This window comes from Typopeltis vanoorti, chromosome 24, assembly GCF_054136105.1.
Source record: "Typopeltis vanoorti isolate ZY-2024b chromosome 24, IOZ_Tvanoo_1.0, whole genome shotgun sequence".
Lineage (NCBI taxonomy): Eukaryota > Metazoa > Arthropoda > Arachnida > Uropygi > Thelyphonidae > Typopeltis > Typopeltis vanoorti.
The window spans coordinates 60,399,599-60,420,340 of record NC_143572.1 but is presented as its reverse complement, the minus strand read 5'-3'; the positions used below and the strand labels follow the sequence as shown (position 1 = coordinate 60,420,340).

Here is a 20,742-nt window from a genome sequence, read left to right as displayed (position 1 = left end):
ATGCATAATCTGAAGTTATGTATTTTATTTTATTAGTGCAAATAATTAGCAAAATATTTCCTAATTCGCCTTTGAAACTGCGAACAAGTTTCTGCTACAGCGAAGACCGTAATCTACATTATAAGCAAACGATCGATCGCTTTTTTAAATGTCATGCGTCAAAATAAGAGGAAGTGCAAAAATGCCAGAACGACTAATTACTTCATGCAACTTACTGAGTTAGATTCAAATCTCTCGTGAATCATGAAAAATCGGCTGGTGGTCCGGAAGTGAACAGAGATCCGCTGTTAGATGATTCCACACGACAATTATATAATGAAAATGGACAATGCACAGTCTATATTTAAGTTGTAAGTCAGCAGTTTGAATGGAAGGTACAGGAAGATGCTTTGAAGTAAAATCCGGTGTGAGCCAAGGATGAGCACTATATATAAATATATATATATCGTATACAAATAAAAATCATGCTAATCTCTAAAGAATACGGCGCTTTTTTTTTCCGAGTAGTACTTGATTTAAAAAAAAAAAAAAAAAAAGCAGGCGAGATTATTCTGAAACAGGTTTGGTACCAGTGCTAAACGGGTTTCTAGTTACAGAATAAGAAACCAAACCCGTCACGATTTTGGGATCCAGCCCAAGGTTATATAAGGGCTCATGTATACTAATAAAAAGCATGAAAAGATTCATTAAAATAATCTTTTCACTTTCCAGTGAGGTTACCTTGGATTTCGAGAAAGAAGCCTGTAGATCTGTGCAGACTTTTTTCTCGAATTAAACAGAATCCCGTTTAGCAAGTATCATCTTTTAGTATTCCTGAATACATGTAACGCTTACTTGGATGGAGATTTTTTTCCAAATTAAATATGCCTTATCCATACAAATTCTTAACAACATTCACTTGCTTAACTGAATTATAGATGCATTGTATTGTATTACGTTTTATGTACAGACGACTGATGTCCTTTGGGTGAAGAGACTTAGGTTCCAATTCCATCTAGGACGCGATGAATCTTTATAAAGACTTGGTCAGTGTTGAAAGTGAGATAGTTGGTTTTACACGGAGGTGTTTTTTTTTTTTTTTTTTTTCTCCGAGAAACTCAGGTTTCTCATCCCGACAAACAGGCAACCTGACCAGAACACATGCAGTTAGCACACACAAAATGCTAGCCTTATAGATTTCCACAGTCGTTTGCAAAATCACGTATTAGATTTGTTTTGACTATCCAGTCCGTCCGTCTCTCGGTATGCATGTTATTCCTGGAATTGTATTATTATTATTATTATTATTATTATTAGAATCAGAATTAGAATTTTAGACTTAGAATTTTAATAGGGATCCTTCTTCTTCTTCCTTTCTAGGCTTATAGGCCAAATGGCCTGTTCCGGACTCAATTCTATCTTTTTAAGGGTATTTCTCTGCATCGGGTGCCTTTTCGGTGGTAAAATACAATTTTACTTAGATTTTAATAGAGATCCTAAATATCAAATTTCCACTAGTTCCCATCCAAACCAGGAAGAAATGGTTATTAGCATTTCGAATATAGAGGGTGTGTGGGGGGGGGGACCGAGAATCGTTCAACTGAGTTTTACCTTAGGATTGAAAATGACTGTACTGCATTATATGATCAAAATAAACATTACGTAAAATATTATCTTATTATTGTTTACATACAAGATTAAACTTGTTCCGAGTTAAATTTTCTAGTGTTGATATTTTTATCGTTTTCGCAAGAACAGTTATGATGGCTATGTGACAAATACAGAGAACTCTGTTAATTGTTAAAAGATATGTTTCTGATGTATGTATTATAACCAATTTTGTTTTGCCTAAAATGACAAAAGTTTCATTACGAATTATGTATAAATATAAATTACTTTAACATCAGGTAGCTATATTTATAATGGATATAACTTTAATTTGTGGGGGGAAAAAAAGTCTTGAACTTGCCGGTACAAGAACGAAGTTAACAAAATAATAATAAGATTTCACACTCTTCTCTGAAACGTAACCAACATCAGCCGATCGTACGAGATCAAAACACACCTGCTTTTTCTACCAAACTGCTTATTTACTTCTACTTAAATATTATAGTCAAAACACAGTCATATATTATCTTAAGATACTATCAGTTGGTTTGCCAAGTACAATTTACTGTACCTTAAAATTATTCCATTTTGTTTTTCAAGTTGTGATGGTAATGGGAAAAATATATCCTCAATTTATAAGTTAATTGCCATTCAAAACATTATTGGTTTCACTCTACTTCTTTTTTTTTAATTACATCTACTTACATAAAGTTTTAAGGTATCGCGCAGACATTCGTGTTTATAATTTTAATTTCCTGTTCTATAAATATTACTTGTATAGGCAGGCACGAGCAATATTTCAATATACAATCGTAAATACCTAATAAAAATGGCGAAATGCTCTATAATATATTCGTTTGGTTCATTCAAAACTGCGTACGCTACAGGAAGAAACCTATAATTTTTATAATTACTTTGTTACAATTCTGTAGACGTTTCTCAATGTAGCCATGCATGAAATACAATTCCAGTATTCTGTGAATGCAAATTTATAAAAACAGGTTTTGACAACACTGGTATCTGTATAAAAGGTGTCTGACAACGAAGGTAAAAGCAAATTATAAATGTAAATAAAAGATTAGAACTTTACAACACACTTCTATTCCATGGTTGTAAACCTCGCATTGAGTAAAAATTATCTATATCCAAGTATCATAAATAAATCTTTCAAAACAAGGGTGTTCGGGAACTTTCCACTTTTACAGCCAGAGATTAAAGTGTACGTTTTTGCAGAAAGACTGAAATAAACAGGATGTAGGTTTACATGAATCATTGAATGCCGAAAGAGGGAAATATTGGAAATGATCCAGGAACTATTCGCACATTGCGTTATTTTTGTGATACTGATGAAGTTAACTAAAGGAATTTTAAAATTTTGTTGGAAAGAGTGCTTCGCACAAACAAGATGTAGCGTTGTTTTTAAGGATTTAAAAAAAATAAAATAAAAATTTTTATGGTTGTAAACGTTTTATATAAATGTCTGGTTGTGTGCAAAGTTATTTGATAATTATATCTTTTTTTTTGCAGAAATCTTTCCTTCCGTTAGAGAGTGTCATAGATCTTTTTCTTTGTCATAAAACTTTCGCAATTTTTGTATAAATAAATAAATAAATAATAAGTAAAAATAAATAAATGAAAAATAAACAAATGAAAATAAATGAAAAAATAAAAACATAAAAATAAATTACAAAATAAACAATAAACAAATAAAAATAAATTAAAAACAAACAAATAAAATAAATTACAAATAAAGAAATTAAATTAATGAAAAATAAACAAATCTCATCTTCCTTTTCCTCTTTTTACTTTGCGGTGTCGAGGGTTTATTAATCATCGGACCTCAAACCGTTCACAGGAAAAGGTGGTCAGCCCTACTCCCCGTTGTATCCTATGTATGTAGTGTTGAGTTCTCAAAACCAGTTTGTCTGCTTTGCAGGATGAAAACCCCCACAATAAACTGGGGGGAAAACCTACTGCCCACGTCTGGCTAACTTGGCTATGGCTGAGGAAGATCCTTGAGCTCCTCACGTCACCAACGGGAATCGAACCTAGGACACTCCTTCCCCAGGCATATGGTTGCGAAGCGCACAGCCACTGAGCTAACCGCGCGGACAATAAACAAATAAAAATAAATTTAAAACAAACCAATAAAATAAATTACAAAATAAACAATAAAGAAATAAAAATAAATTAAAAATAAAGAAATAAAAATAAATAAATATGATATTATACGTAAATTGTATAAAAATTTTAACAGTATTTTTCTATATTAATATTTTTCTATACTGACAGTAAGGAAAATATCTTGACTTAAAACTGTCAGAAAAGAAAGTCGACTCATCAGTGAGTCGAATAATCTCGTATGAAGCATACATTTCTATCCACGTTTACATAAAGTACAAACTTAGTAAGACGTCACAGTGATGTATGAAATGCTACAAGAAGCATTCGAAGAAACATTCGAAGAGTCTAATACACTTGAGTAGTATTCCGAATTAGCGTTGTTCAGGCCAAGGTTGCTGTCTTTTCACAGGTCTGCTTCATCCAAAAGCCTCTTGCGAATCAGATTATGACAGAACCATTCGTCAACGCCAATCGAGTTCAGTAGGTCGGACATGGCCTTGCAGTTGATCTTCCGTTACTTGGCTTTCTGCGCAAAGTTCATCTGAATGTCCAGTAGTTATTTCTTACTCTCCTTACTCGATACCATTCCATTCCTCGGTAACTTTCTTTTGCCTCTTCCCAAGAGAAAAGCATTCTGAAGGGGAATTGATTTGAAGATAGAATGGATTACACAATTCGATTGAGCAGCTGCAGCCATTCCCAAACTGATCTACCAGAGATGCTTGAAACTCACAAAATCGATTTAAAAATTCGACAAAAACAACAGAGAATCCGATTTCCTTGAAATGATTCAGTTTATTTTTTCTCCTTTTCTCTTTTCCCTTAATTAAATTCTTTTAAAAGCATCATCTTTTCCGATCAAAAGAACACCGCGCCTTCTCGTGACTACGAGACATTAAGAACACTGATAACAAATGCAATTTTAAACCTCACTCTGAAATCCCACAAAACCCAAGTTTATTCCTAGCGACGGTTGGTTTTTCACACACACGAAACTTTTTTTTTTAAAAAGCTTATTTTCTGTTTGTCCGTACAAGCCTTCTCAGACGATGGCGATCTCATTCCTGACAGACTGTCTTAGGACCACAGTTACTCTTCTTAGACCTGCAATATAGGTTATTTTTTCTACTGATTAAACACGCGGGATATCGCACCTTTTAAGAAACCAGTCAGCTCTGCTGTTTTCAAAATCGTGGCTCCAGCCAGACGGGCGTCCACAGTAAGCCCTTTATCGAATTCCGAAAGATCCTTTGTTTTTCCAGTTGTGATCAAAATATCCGTCAGCTAAATGAACTGAATTTATTGGATATTTTTCAAAGCTGACATTGCTAAGAGATATTCTGTAAGTGTTAAAATTAAAAGGAATAATTATAATTTTTTTTTAAAATTAACACAGCATATTTACTTATTACCGTTATATTTATTTATTCTCGACGCGTGTAAATAAATATTTATTATCAGTGGAATGAAAAAATATTTATAAAAAATAAATATGAAAAATATTTTTTGAAAAAAATATAAAACGGGATAATTAATAACAAATTTTAATTAACACTTTAGAGCCAGTTAGTCTGTAATATAAAGATTATCACTGCAATGTTCTGATTTAATTTGTCAGTATCGTCTGCAGTTTATTTTTAAATCTTCATTATTATTATACAAATACATGTATTTGTAGGACTGCGTAGGTTGGTGTGCAATATATCTGAAGCTACATAAAATGAAATTAGTTGAATTAAGTATTGCATATCATCTTCATTAACTAAACTTTACTAAATTTTTTATGTTCATTTAAACCATTTATATTCCTCTGGGACCACCAAACCTATAAGTATTGTCCTTAATTTCTTTGTAAAATGACGTAATAGTCCTCTGTTTATCGATTTCAAGTGTCTGGTTACTAAGGAGACTAAACGCAAACTAGGTCGCTAAGATAGCACATAAAAAGTCATTTGTTATGCCGAAGGTTTTTGACTTGATCGTTGAAGAGTTGAAAGACTGACATTTAATGCTTCGTTCAACATGGTTTTCATAAAAAACAAAACAAACTGCTCTAAGACAATGTCAACACATTATTAGAATTGTCATTGTCTAGGGTTAATGACCCTGTTCTTGATCGGACTGCAAAGAGAATAAGTTTCCATTTGTAAATGTAAATTTTATTTTATTGCTAATTTGTGTATACATGTAAGTATTATATACATATATAGGTAATGTAGCATTATATATATATAATACTACATTACCTATATAACCTAACCTAATATATATATATATATATATATATATATACATTACCTATATAACCTAACCTAATATATATATATATAAATAAAACACACATATATATATATATATATATATATATATATATATACAAAGCATCATACATCTCCTCCAGGAGATGTGCTTTGCATTAAGGGTAAATATTAAGATTAGTGATCAGAGCTTTTATATATATATATATATATATATATATATATACATTACCTATATAACCTAACCTAATATATATATATATATATATATAAATAAAACACACATATATATATATATATATATAAAAGCTCTGATCACTAATCTTAATATTTACCCTTAATGCAAAGCACATCTCCTGGAGGAGATGTATGATGCTTTGTATTAAAGGCAAGGGGCTACTACCCAGACCGGTTTCGACCTTATTCAAGCTATTTTAAACCTGGTTTTATTCCATTTCCCAAGTAAGCAAACAGACAAACAAGTCAAGTTTTTGTGGAGTAAAACCAGGTTTAAAATAGCTTGGTATTTTTAACATTTATTATACCCAAGGTAAAATACTTTCTACATTTATATCTCCTCCTGAGATTTTTATTTAATAAGGTTAAAACACCTTATGGTAACTTGTTCTGGTAAAATACTTATAAGCTCTGTATTACTAAAATCTTGGTATTTCTAGCCTGGCTCTCACTGATGAGACCTCAATGAAGGCCAAAACCGGTTGGGGGCTATTATGAGTTCGCTCTCTTAAGGTTTTTGCCTTAAGGGAGCAATTTGAGTCTCCGGGGAAGTGTTTTCCGGCACGGCCTGGTGAGGGGCTTTGTCGGTGAATGCTTTTCTTCGGAATATGAGCGGTTCTGCTCGGTGGTGGGTGGAAGGCCATCACTGAGTGGAGCCAACGCTGAGATGGACGGTCTTTCGCCCACAACTGAGTGGCCTAGGGATCGCCCGAATTTTTAGAGACGGCTTTACTTATTCATAAGGTCGAAACCGGTCTGGGTAGTGGTCTCTTGCCTTTAATATAAAGCATCATACATCTCCTCCATGAGATGTGCTTTGCATTACGGGTAAATATTAAGATTAGTGATCAGAGCTTATTCTACTTTTACCATGAGTTGCCTTGTTCTTGCACTACGTGCAGGATCAGCTAGACTTGCAACACTTGCAGGCGCAAACTTGACTTGTTTGTCTGTTTGCTTACTTAGGAAATGGAGTAAAACCAGGTTTAAAATAGCTTGATATTTTTAACATGAGCCCTACCCAATAGGAATGTTGTGCCGAAAAAACGATCTTTTGCAACTGCCCGGTTTTTAATCCATCTAACTTGAGTTGTAAATTTTATGTTATTATATATATATATAATGTTTTTTAGATGTTGTTTTTATATGATGTTTTTTCAATGTTCTGGGGATGGCGCCTAAAGCACCTATCATTATGGGGACAACTTTCGTTTTCTTTTGCCAAATTCGTTCAATTTCGACTTGCAACTCGCGATACTTTGCAATTTTTTCTGTTTCTTTTTTGTCATTTCGGTATCATCCGGTACTGATATTTCGATAAACTGAACACCCTTGTTTTCACCTTTTTTCAACCACTGTGATATCGGGTGTATTACATTCCATGCTTTTGTCACTCTGGATTTTGAAATCCCAGAGTATTTTAGCTTTTTCTTTCTCAATCTTTTTGGTCAATTTTATGCTTCCAATAGTCTTTAGATACGTTAAACCTGTACTTTTTACATAAATGCCAGTGCATTATCGTAGCTACATTATCGTGCCTTTTACTGTACTTCCTTTGTGTGATTTTGCTGCACCCACTTATAATGTAGTCTACCGTTTCTTCTCTTTGCACAATCTGCATTTACTGTCGTCTTGCATTTTTGCCTTCATAACGTTGATTTTAATGGTTCTTGTTCTACAAACATTACCGACTCTGTTTCTTTCTTTAGTGCCCCATTTCTCAACCATTGTCAGGTCAAGTTGTTGTTAGCGCTGTTCTCTATGCTATGAAGGTACTTTCCATGCAATGCCTTATTTTTCCATCTTTCAGTTCTCAGTTTTATTTGGTTGGTCTTGTACTCCAATTTTGTCTCCATGGGTTTAAATAAACCTCTTTCCTTACTTCAATTAGAAATTTCTCCATTGTTATTGCAGATAATGTGTGTTGTATGGTGACTCGTTATTAAGAAGTGTGATAGATGGCAGTTTAACTAAATCGTACTTACCGGGTGCGAAATTTAAGGATGTAAGTGAGAGTATTAGAGGGTACGAATGAATTGAAAGGAGATAAATTTTTTATCAGAGAGGACTTGAAAGTATTGTGAAAGGTAGCATAAGAAAAGAGTGACAGAGTTAGGATGGTGAGTCTGTTGCCGCAGTACGACAGAGAGGAGTTTAGGAGGAGGGCCATAATCGCAAATGACTTTATGCGCAGGTTATGCAGACAGTGTGGTGTGGAATTCGTGGACGTGTGGAATGAGTTTGATGGACGAAAGGATTTATACAAGATGGATGGCCTGCATTTGAATGGACTTGGTGGGCGGAGACTGGAAAACGTGTTGCTGAATGAAGTGAAAATGGATGTGCAGAACCAGGGAAACTAGAACTACCAAGGGGAGGGGGATATGCGGACATCAGTGAGACAGTTGAGTGTAAGAATGTATATAATGTACCCGAGCCAGTACTAAGGACAAGTAATTGGAATGGGATAGTTAGAATAACGCATCAAGATAGGGGTGGGACAAAGGGACCTCTGAATTTCATGTATACCAATGCCAGGAGTATTAGGAACAAGAAGGAAGAATTTTTGGCCTTCATTGGCTCTTCCTGGCCACAGATTATTGGCATTAGTGAAACATAGCTGACGGAAGATGATATAGTTATTGGGATAGAATGTGTAGGTTATAGTGTGTTTAGGAGGGACAAAGAGAATAAAGTGTTATTGATGATAGCTGATGAACTGCAGCAAAGGAGAATTGAAGCTGTATTGCAGGATAGTGAAAAGAGCTCATTTGAGGCTATTTGATGTGAGATTGAGACTGGCAGAACAAAATATACAGTTGGGTGCTGCTAGACCAAGTGATGTAATAGATGGTGGAGATAGTATGCATAAACAAATTGATGAAATGAGTGGAAGGAGGGTAATTATTATGGGGGATTTCAACTATGGTAACATTCATTGGAACGAGGAGAGAACACATGTGAGGAAGGAAGTGGATTTTATTCAATTATTAAGGGATAACTATCTGAGACAGCATGTAATTGAAAATACTAGGGGTTTGAGAGTGCTTGACGTGGTAATAGCATCTGAGAATTTGACTGTAATGAATATGACCATGTTGCCACCTATTGGCGAGAGTGATCATAAGGGAGGTGGCTAAAGGTGTGGAATTTTCGATTAAGACAGAGTATATATGGAATTACCGTGCGGGCAAGTATGACAAGCTTAGGAGATTGCTTGGTTCAGTGCCATGGCATGTAAAACTGCAAGGGCTGGATGTCGATAGAGCATGGAAAGTAGTCAAGGAGCATTTACAGGAGGTTATGGCTGATTGTATACCTAGGGTCCGAATAGTAAAACAAGTAGGGGTTAAATGGATGAATAACACCATTAAGCTTGACATGCAAAAAAGAAACAACTGTGGAGGGAATTTAAAGAGAAAGGTGACCTGCAGGGCACACGAACGGTATAAAGCGCAAGCCAGAAGGGTAACGAGTGTGGTAAAAAAAAAGCAAAAGCTGATTATGATAGGAAACTAGCTATGCAAGCTAAAGAGAATTCCAAACAGTTCTTTCAATATGCTGGAAGCAAAAAAAAAAAAAAAAACTGTACACGGCAGAATGATTTTAAGGAATGCCGATGGTAAGGAGGTCACTGAATCAGTCGATATAGTGGAATTACTGAGCGAACACTTTGCAAGAGTATATCATCCAGGTTGTGACATTGAAAGAATGAAGGAACCATTAGTTTATACGGGAATTGTGATGAATGAAGTGAAGGTGAATAGTCTATTACCGAACCTTAATGTGAATACATCTGTGGGATTGGATGTATACCGGCACGAGTCTTACGTGAAGCCGCTAAAGAATTATCAGTGCCCTTGACGATGTTATTTAATCTAAGTCTCGGGTCTGGTTTAGTCCCAAAGGTGTGAAAAGAGGGGAAAATAGTTCCACTGCATAAAGGAGGATTCAAGACTACTGTTGCAAATTACCGACCAATCAGCATATCAAGATTCTTTGTCAAGGTCTTGGAGAAAGTAGTCAAGGGAAAAATACAGGAATGGATTGATGAAAATGAGATACTGTACAGGGAACAGCATGGCTTTGTGAAGGGTAGATCATACCTCAGTAACTTGCTCAAGTTTTATAACACAGTGACGGCTGAATTGGATAAGGGTAATGGGTACTGCTGGACCTGGCTAAGGCATTTGACAGGATACCACATGGAATTCTAATCTGTAAACTGCAACATATGTAAATGGATATAGGGTTGGTGAGATGGATTGGTGGGTGGTTGATGGAGAGATATCAGAGAGTAGTTTATTCAGGAGTAGATTCCAAAAGACGGCCTGTGACTAGTGGTGTGCCGCAGGGGTTTGTTCTTGGACCACTGCTGTTTAATTTGTTCATTAACGATATAGGACAGGATCTAAGAGGAACAATTCATTTGTCCGCTGATGATACAAAGTTGGGTAGGGCAATAGTGAATGCAGAAGATGTCAAAATCTTGCAGGATGATTTGGATAGATTGGAGTTCTGGGCTAAGGAGAATGGATGTCAATTTAATGTGACAAAATGTAAGGTTATGCATTTTGGGGTGAAAAGATTAGCAGCAGTATACTACATTGGTGGAACTGTACTCCAGGAGATTGATGAGGCCAGGGACTTAGGAGTGTTGGTGGATAAGGAGATGAAGTTTAGGGGGCACGTTGCAAAAGTGGCTAAATCAGCTCATCAACTCACTTGGTTGTTGAAAAATACTTTGACAAGCAGAGACAAGCAAGTTATTGTTCCTCTGTACCGAGCCTTGATAAGACCTCATCTCGACTACTGTGCCTAGATTTGGTCACCTAGATTTCTTCTTGATGGGGAGGGAATGGAGAGGATCCAGAGGCGAGTGACCAAGATGATAGCAGGTCTATGGAATGAACCTTATTAGAACAGGTTGAAGATTTGTGGGTTGCAGAAATTGGTTGATAGGCGGAAAAGGGGAGATATGATTGAGACATTCAAATTGCTAAAGGTTTTCTATAGGATTAATTCAGAGGATATTTTTGAGATCAGAACTGGTGGTGGGAGAACTAGGGGACATCTATGGAAGCTGGGAAAGAGTGTGGTTAGCAAGGGTGTTAGAGCTGGGTTCTTCACTTTTAGAGTGGTAAATGAGTAGAATAAACTGCCAGTCTGTTGTGGGTGCTATGACAGTGGAGTGAGTTCAAGGCAAGGTATGATAGATCCCGTGAGAATGTCGAATAGTTGTGTGGAATGTTAAATGTTTAGGGCCTCTCTCGATGAGTCTAAGGACTTCCAGGAGTGGCCCGTAATAATAATAATAATAATAATAATAATTCAGATTTCGTTTTCTTCTTCAACAACTTGCTTTACTTGTAATAATTCTCTGCCTCCTTTTTTGCGTGATAAATAGAGCCTATCAATGTCACTGTGAGGATTGAGAGCATGGTGCATTGTCATTGATTTTCGAGTTTTTCTATTCGGTCTCTCTCTCTCTCTCTCTCTCTCTCTATATATATATATATATATATATATATATATATAGAGAGAGAGAGAGAGAGAGAGACCGATATATATATATATATATATCGAGAGAGACATATATATATATATATATATATATATATATATATATATATATATATATATATATATATATATATATATATATATATATATATATCACAAAATCATTTATTACAAATACTACATTATTTGTATTTGCATAGCCTTTATTTGCAAGTTCTTTAAATCGTGTGCGTTTTTTTCTGAAGTGTTTCATGCTTTTGGCACCATAATATGAAAAGCCTTTAGTTGGAATCTGTGACCGTCACATAAGCTTATTGTGTGTACCTCTCTCAAACATCCGATATTAATTTATGGGAGAACACTTCCGGATGGTTTTGTGAATTCATAAAATCCTACACATTCACGTCGACTTCGTCAATATTTGTAACAGAATTTACAGACGTGAATTCTCTTCGTTGAGTGTGAAGCATGAAGTTTTTCGTTCACAAAGATCTCATACAAAAATCAATTTTTACTATTCTTTCCTGGTTGGTGAAAAATAGAATCGTTTTCTTTATTTGAAAAGGTGGTAAGCGTTCGGAGAATGGTTTACTACCTTATCCTGGGTGGATCGACATTTTAAAAAAATGATTGTAGTAGCTTCCCCCCCCCCCTTTTCTTTTGTCATATATCACATATTATGTTATCTGATTAGTTATGTATACCATAATAACTAAGCACGACACTGCTTGACACCTGTCTAGGAAAGATTTGTTTTGAATGAATCTAAGGTGTGGAATCCATGCTATACTGGTGGTCATCGATTAAAGGCCAGTTTTCGGCATGCCTGCGCGGTTAGCTGGAAACAGGCCAGTGGCGGTAGTATCTTGCTATGGGGATTGTTCTTATGAACTTCACTAGCTGCTCTCATCCTCATCGCTATTGAACACACGCTAATTCTTACCTGTGGGTTGTTTCGGACCACGTATTGGTGACAATGTGACCGCATGGATGTAGACTTTCCCAGCAAGATAATTCCCCCTCCCTGGATGTCACAAGGCTCCCATTGTATAAGCATATCCAAGCATTTCCCTGGCCTTAATTTTCCTGATTTGAATCCTATAGAACATTTGTGCTTATGTTATGTGATCATATGTGGGGTCAAAGGTAGACGCCAGTGTCTTGCTCGGTCGCTGACCTTCGGCAGGTCTTCTGTCTAGTTGGTCCAGAAAGATCAACATACATCCCGTGGTCTCTGGTGGAGTTATTGTTGTAACAGAGTGAAGGCCAAGACGGGCGCAATTAGTTTTCTCGGCCAAAGGGAGCCCAACACGCTCCTAGGTAGGTGATAATAATGTTTTGGCTCATGAGTGTAATACACTTTTTTTTTATCCGTAAAATTATATCTCATAAAAATATCTCATGTGTGGAAAAAAAAAAAAAAAAAAGTGAGCCTAGTACTGAAAATGGGGAGATGACGTCTTCTTTATTAGTAGTAGAATTATTATTACTATTATTGGTTCTTCTGTTCAAATTTTAGAGGGATATTTATATTTGCAATAATTAAAACATCAATGTCAGGCAGACAAGCAGCAGCTCATACTCATAAAATGCTGCTTGTCTGATAAAACACGTGATAACTGATCGATATCGACGTTGTGATTGATAGTGCCTGCAGCATTTTTTAAAATTTTTATTTATTTATTTATTTATTTATTTATTTATTTTATTTATTTATTTTTTTCTTTTTGTCCTCTACAACTCATTCTTGGTTGGTCCAACTCTGCAATAATCGCGAAACACTGTATTCCAAATTTGGTTGAAATCGTTGTAGCAGTTCGAATTTTGGCACTAAATGATTCTTGCAACAGAGTGCTCAGTGACTCATTACAGAACTTGGCTTAAAAATCACTTCAGAGCGAAGCTTTATTTGGCCTGAACCGCAACTTGCTCTTTACCAGTTTGTTCATCAATTTTTTCTTCGTCTTTACCCAAACATTTGTGTCGGGACTTGTTTGAGAGACTCAACAGAAAAATCGAAAACTCCACTCTAATAACCATTCACTTTTATTTCCCTTTTTGAAAATGGATAAGAGATCTCCTCTTCAAACATCTGAGCTCTAGCTTTCTGAATTATGCAAGATATCGCCACTGTAAAATATTTACATCCTTCACATATGAATATTTTATGTGAATTATCATTAATTTCTAGTTGCCTTTCATATCTGAAGTTACCAATGGCTTTTTCTAACATCCAGTGTTAAAATATACTTGGGATGCCATTCCTCCTAGTATGTATATTCTTGCCGTCAACTCTCCCACTTAATATATCGTCAAAATTATTCTTATAGATATAGAATGTTCCGTACGACGAACTAGAAATATAGGGTACCATAAAATAACTTTCCCTCTTTGGAGGCATCTGTAGCTAAAACTAATAAACGGAATAAGACCAAATTTTATATTGAGACTTTTGAAAGCATGGGGAGATGATTTCCACGAAAAAAAGGTTTAGTACCTTTTGGTACGAAACCTTTTAGTACCTTTAAAAGCCGATAGGGGAAATTTTGGCGCTGGCGGAGCCGAAAACAAGCGGATAATTACGTTAAAGGCAGATAAAATGGAATAATAACATTTCGACGGTGTAAGCGACAGCCGCGTCACTCATTCCTCTGCCAGATCTAACTCCTAGTGATCCAGTTTCTTCAAACTTCTTAATCATAGCTCTCAGGCTACAGTTGACATAGGACCTGTACGCAGGTTATGAAGCCTTCTAAATTCCCGAAGGGCCGCTACGGCATTGCACTGTTTAAGGTAAAACAACTTAACAAGTAAAGCACGCTGAGGAGGACGCATATTGAGCACAATTCGTCAGTCATTCGAATAACTGCCTGAATGTTCCCAATCCCTTTATAAGTGGAATTGGTGGCGCTGCTGTCACGTACGCACAGTAAAATTTGCATAATCCTTTTTAACTGCGTTTAATGCAAATATTTGACTGCTTTCGGCTCCGCAAGCGCAAAAAGTTTCCCCTATCGGGGACTTTTGGTACTAAATCTTTTTTTTTTTTTTTTCCGCGGAATTCATCTCCCCATGCCTTCAAAAGTCTCAATATAAAATTTGGTCTCATTCCGTTTATTGTTTTTAGCTACAGATGCCTCCAAAGAAGGAAAGTTATTTTATGGCCACCCTGTACTTTATTGGTTATGGTGTTTCACAAAACTAGCCCTAAAAACACAGGAACAATTAGATTAAACTTCTATCCTCCAACTTGAGAGTAAATTCCCCTCCTTTTTTTTTTTTTGAATAAAAAAAAAGAGAGATTAAATTAATATTAATCAGTCATAGTCTTCCATATTCGATGTCTCTCTCTCCCTTCCAATGTTCTTAAAATGTGTATTCGATTTCTGTTTTACAGATCATGTTTACTACATACAATAATAACTTAAATAACTTTTTAAAAATTAATTTGGATAACTTTCTTTAAATTTTTCCTGAAGTGGTGTTTCAAGTTGTTGAGATGCGATGAGTTGTGGATTAGAGGAAGTTTTCTCCCAGATATCTGAAAAAAAGAGGTGTCCCATTAATTTGGGGGATATTAACGTGTTAAAATAGTTTCAGCCAAGTATTTAAAATAAATAAATACGTAAATAAATGCGGCTGTCCAACCAACAGAGTGCGGATGAGCATGGAGGTTTTGGAAATGCCTTTAGATGGGTATCATTGCCCCGCTTACTGGAGGGCTGAAGTAGCTTGAGAAAGCCAATTCAGGCTTTTTCTTAGCTCACCTACGATACCATGAGTTTACAACCTTTTCTTACGTGGAAATCAGATAAAAAAATTAAATAAACAGATAAAAGAAATAAATACAATTTAAAAAAATATATTTTTTTTAAATTAAGAATTGTATTTATGTAATATATATCTAAATGCAGCATAAGTTTACATCACCACGATGTAAGATGCACAATGTAAGAAATTCATTGTCACTCTGATAAAATAATATTAATTTTCCAATGAATATTGCCAAAAAAAAAAAAAAGAAGAAGAACACACACACATACACACACAAACAAAAGCGAACGTTAAATAGCATATCTTCACTGCAGATGAATTAGGGAGTTCAGACATGGGCAGGTGGTTGAAGTCACACTGCGATTTTGAATGTTCGACAGATTTCGGGGACTCCCCAAGGTTCACTGTGGGGAGCATTACAAACAAGTAAAAAGCATGTGACATACCACTTGCTGATTACCAGACCTAAAAGTAGTTATTACCCGCTTCGCTAAACAAAATGCAGAATCACCGAGGAAGTGTAGGATAAAAGTCCGTACGAAACGAACGTAGGATATTAAATCAGCATTTTTTGATATCCCACCATGCTGAAAAAGATATACGGATCATTTTACAAATTTGTATTTATTTTTTCCCTCCTAAACATACAAAATTGTTTTTCCCTGCAGACATTTCAATTTTGAATTAATTATTTATTATTTTTCCTTTTTTGATTATTCATTTTATTTAGATTGTTTTTTTATTAATGTTCAGAACCGATAAAATAAAAATGAATTTAAAAAATTTCATTTTTCTCCATTCCTTTTTTAGATTCGTTTTTTTTTGTTCCAAAATGATAACGATTACATTTTTTCCCCAAAAAAATTTACTGATTTGTAGATTAATACAGCTTTTTATTCGAAAAAAAAATTTTTTTTTCCACTTTTGCAGTTGCCGTATCGCAGTTAGAGACGCAACGTCACTTTCCAACACGTACAACAAAACAAGAAAAAAAAAAGCATGCAAAAATATATAAGCACAGTTTTTTCATATACTCACGTGGTCGTAAGCAAAACGGCGTATAAACTGGAATGAAAGAGACAGTCATTCTAATGGAGGTCACCAAGCTGTCTCGCAAGTCAAGCACATCTGCAGAAGACTAGAAAGCAGGTGTGCGTTGTACACTATCGCGCGCGCGCACGCACACACACACACACACTGAAAGTACTCTCCAACTTGAAATAAACAAGCGAGTCGAAAAATAGCAACTGTCTCACGAAGTCTCCAAGATTCGCCAAAAGATACAACAGCCAGTTTGAAAGAAAAAATAAATAAATACGCCTTGTTCCTTTCCATGTGAAGGAAGAAATAAAAGGAAAATAATATTCAGATTAAACATTAGATTCAAACTCGATGAATGCTGATAAAGAAATTTATTTTATTATAAACAAGTTTTTAAAAGAATATTTAATATCTAGTGGGTTCATTTATCACAGGAACTTAAAATTTATTGGTTAAAATAAGTCAAAATTTTTGTTATTTGTCAAGTACTTTTTTTCATCGTTTGCCTTTTATTTATCGTCTGCCGTTAGTTCAGATCTTAAACCATATTATACATAGATTATATGGTCTTATAATTTACGTATAATAATGGTTTTAGAACGGCTAAGTGGGTCTAAATTCTTCACTGAGAAAAATAGACCATACGCCTGTTTTTAATGGTAACTTCAATTGGCATTATGTTGAAGAGCTAAATTAGCATGATAAGGCTATGCTGCGGCTCTAAGAGTAGGTTTTCAAGTTTAGAATCATCCTTGATGTACTATACGTTAATCTGTTATGGGTTGGACTGGTCATAACAAATTGGAACCACATGATGTAACACAGTCATTGTAAATAATGAATTCATTTATTTTATATTAATTTTATTACTAAAGACTTACATTTAAATATAACTATTGAATATTTAAATACTTAAAAAATAGATCATGCCGTATGGGTTTCTAAAAGAAATACAGTCTGATTTTTTAATGAATTTCTTTCTTAAAAAATCCTTCTAAATCTTTCTAAAATATTTTACCTTAAAAAAATCGCATTTCAGAAGAAAAAAATCATATAAATATTATACCAAACTTTTGAGTAGGAAAGAGTACGTGTATTTAAAAAAACAAAACAAGAAAACAACATCCGGTAACTCTAATTTCTCTGAGATAAATGTGTTATAGAGGTTCCTTCTGTTTGAATCAATGACACTCTCCAGGTGTTCCAGTATATCACTAAAAGCTGGTTGTTTGCATTGTGCTATTATGTAAACATAAGACTGTTTGCCTTGAAGGCGAGAAACAAACTGAATTCACACAGCGCTCTCTAGTGAGTACAAATGATGCAGTACAATACTGAGTTTAGCTAGTGCGGGATGTCTTTGATATTTAATTTTTTTTTTTTTAGTTAATAAGTATACGGTTTTGTACTAACCATTATCTTATACTAATCCTGAGAAACGCTAATTTTTATCTATATAAAACTTAAAAAAAAAAGCACAAGATTAATGGCATTTAGAACAATAAATTTCTACACATTTTGTCTCTTTAGGATTGATTTGAATTACAACTAAGGCTAATAATAGTAAGACAAAAGCAAGTAAGGGTATGAGACCAGTGTATGCAACTTTGATGACTATTACTAGCGTGTTGTGGACTCGTAAAAACCCTTCATAACTTAAGACTTCCATGTAAGTTTGGCCTTCAGGAGTGTATTCGTAATGCATCCACACCTTCGTGCTACGACAGAAAAAAAAAAAAATGATCTGCATGGTTTTGTTTTTATTGTTCGCTTATTAAAATGAAAGATCTCGGAAAATCATGCATGGCTTGTTGCGCCATCATTCAGAAATACTGTTTTAATTAATTTGCGTGTTTTGAGTGTCGTCTTAAGATTTGTATAGAATTTTTAATACACACACCTTGTTCCTCATTCTCAGACATCACGAAATAAGACGCAAAGTAACTATCCAGCTTTCAACACTGATCACGAACAAGTGAACCAATACATTGGGGCGTGACGTTGGCCACCGAAGTAGCAATTTGTTTGAATCCATCAATGCACGCCTCGCCATTATGATGCTAGTTGCTTTACCAGAGTCGGTCTCACACTTTTCAGAGCCGATCTCGGTATATTCCAGAAAAAAAAAAAAGAAAAGAAAACACACACACACACACACACACACACACACACACACACACACACACACACACACACACACACACACACACAATGCGGGTTTAAACTGCGCGGTCCACTTATACGCGGATTTTTTTCATTTTTCAATTTGAAAAACTCGCAGACGAACCGCATAGACTAGAATTATCGAAAAAACTAAGAAAGGGTTAACTTGTCAAAATTCATGAAATATATGTAGATGCTAGTCTATTTTATCATTTTCTACCATAAAATATACGCATCTATTATAAAACGTTAAAATTTATCAACTTACGAAAACAAACACTTACAGACCGTTCATGGCGCCATTCTCAGTCGACAAAAATGTAAACAAACGTAAAGACGTAGTGTTAAATCATAACTGCATAAAATTACCTGCTATTAATTATTATTATTATTATTATTATTATTATTATTATTATTATTATTATTATTATTATTATATTAATAATAATTAATATAATAAATTAATATAACTAAGTTTCCATCTCTACCAACTGCGACTACAATACTAATTATTATTAAAGAGGTCAGAATTAATACCATTAATTGTCTTAATTAAATTTATTTAATTAATTAGAATAAAATAATTTTATAACGATTCATTCATTAGTGTATAGCCTAGGCTACCGCGAAGCAATCGTATGGATTGCACAAGGCTACCATTAAGCAATCCTATTGCTGCTGCTTCGTTATCAATGTATGAATCGTTCTACCTGTAAATAAATATGAATTTCTTTTTCACGTTATCTTTTCATTTTTGATGTCAAGTTAATAATACGTATAACGTGTACAGTGTTTTGCATCTGTTAAGACAATATTGATGTAGATACTGACAGACATACGATTCATCTTGTAAACAGATGACGTAAACTTACGGTATCGATAACTGTAAATATATTTTCTCTTCCTTATGCTTTTCTTTAATACTCGAGCTTACTGTATTGTAAGAATACAGTACATAATATGTATAACATATAATATGTATAACATACAAAATATGTGTCAATCGATTGTTTATGTTATAGGTAAGGCTTCCGATCAACAGCAGCTTATTAGTAGTTATGTTTTTGGGGAGTCAAAAGTTATACGCGGATTTTCGAACATCACTGGTGGGTCGGCCCCCTAACCCCCGTGTTGTTCAAGGGTCAACTGTGTGTCTGTGTGTCTTCAGTGGGAGCCAGACCCTGAGATGGATACTAAGGTTGAAGTAATGCAGAACTTATATTTACCTATACGAGTTGCCACAAGGTGCTTTGACCTTATTAAATGAAAATCTCAGAATGAGATAAAGATGTAGAAAGATATTTTACCTTGGGTATACTATATATATACTGATGGGAGAATACAGATGGAAGAAATGGAGGTGCTTAGGATATTGCTGAACTTTATGCTAACACTGACATAGGGTCAGATGGCATATCAGCCCATATTTTATGAGAATGTGCAACAGAATTAGCACCTCCTCTAACCAAGCTGTTTAATTTAAGCCTCAATTCTGGTAAAATTCCAATAGAATGGAAACAGGGGAGAAAATAATTCCACTGCATAAAGGAAGCTTGAAGACAGAAGTAACAAATTATAGGTCAATCAGTATATCGGGAGTGGTGATTAACTGAGCGGAGAGCAATACGACATTTTATAAGGGGCGACATGGTTTTATGAGGGCTAGTTCTTTAGTAATTTACTAACTTTCTGTAATAAAGTAAACGGTGGAGTTGGATAAAAGGAAATGCTTACTCGGTGATACTGCTGGACTTTGCAAAGGCATTTGACAGGATTCCACACGGAACTCTGTTGCATAAATTGGAGCAAATGGGAAAGGATCCGAAGCTGGTGATTTGGATTAGAGGTTGGCTGATGGACAGCTATCAACGAGTAGTTTATGGAGGAGCTGAGTCCAGTAGAAGGCAGGTGACTAGTGATGTACTTCAGGGCTCGGTACTTGGTTCTCTGTTGTTTAATTTGTACATTAATGATATTGGAAATAATTTGAAAGGAAATATCCACTTGTTTGCTAATGATGTAAAACTGGGAAGAG

General features: G+C 34.9%; 1 protein-coding gene across 1 annotated transcript in view; it reads right to left on the bottom strand.

Moving 5' to 3' along the window:
- Positions 1 to 16,627, bottom strand: part of CycC (cyclin C) — a 251,500-nt gene extending 234,873 nt beyond the window's left edge. The window contains exon 1 of the mRNA XM_090414047.1: positions 16,542 to 16,627. The gene's annotated coding sequence lies outside the window, so the exon portion shown is untranslated. The remainder of the gene's footprint in view (positions 1 to 16,541) is intronic.
- Between the last annotated feature and the right edge of the window lie 4,115 nt (positions 16,628 to 20,742).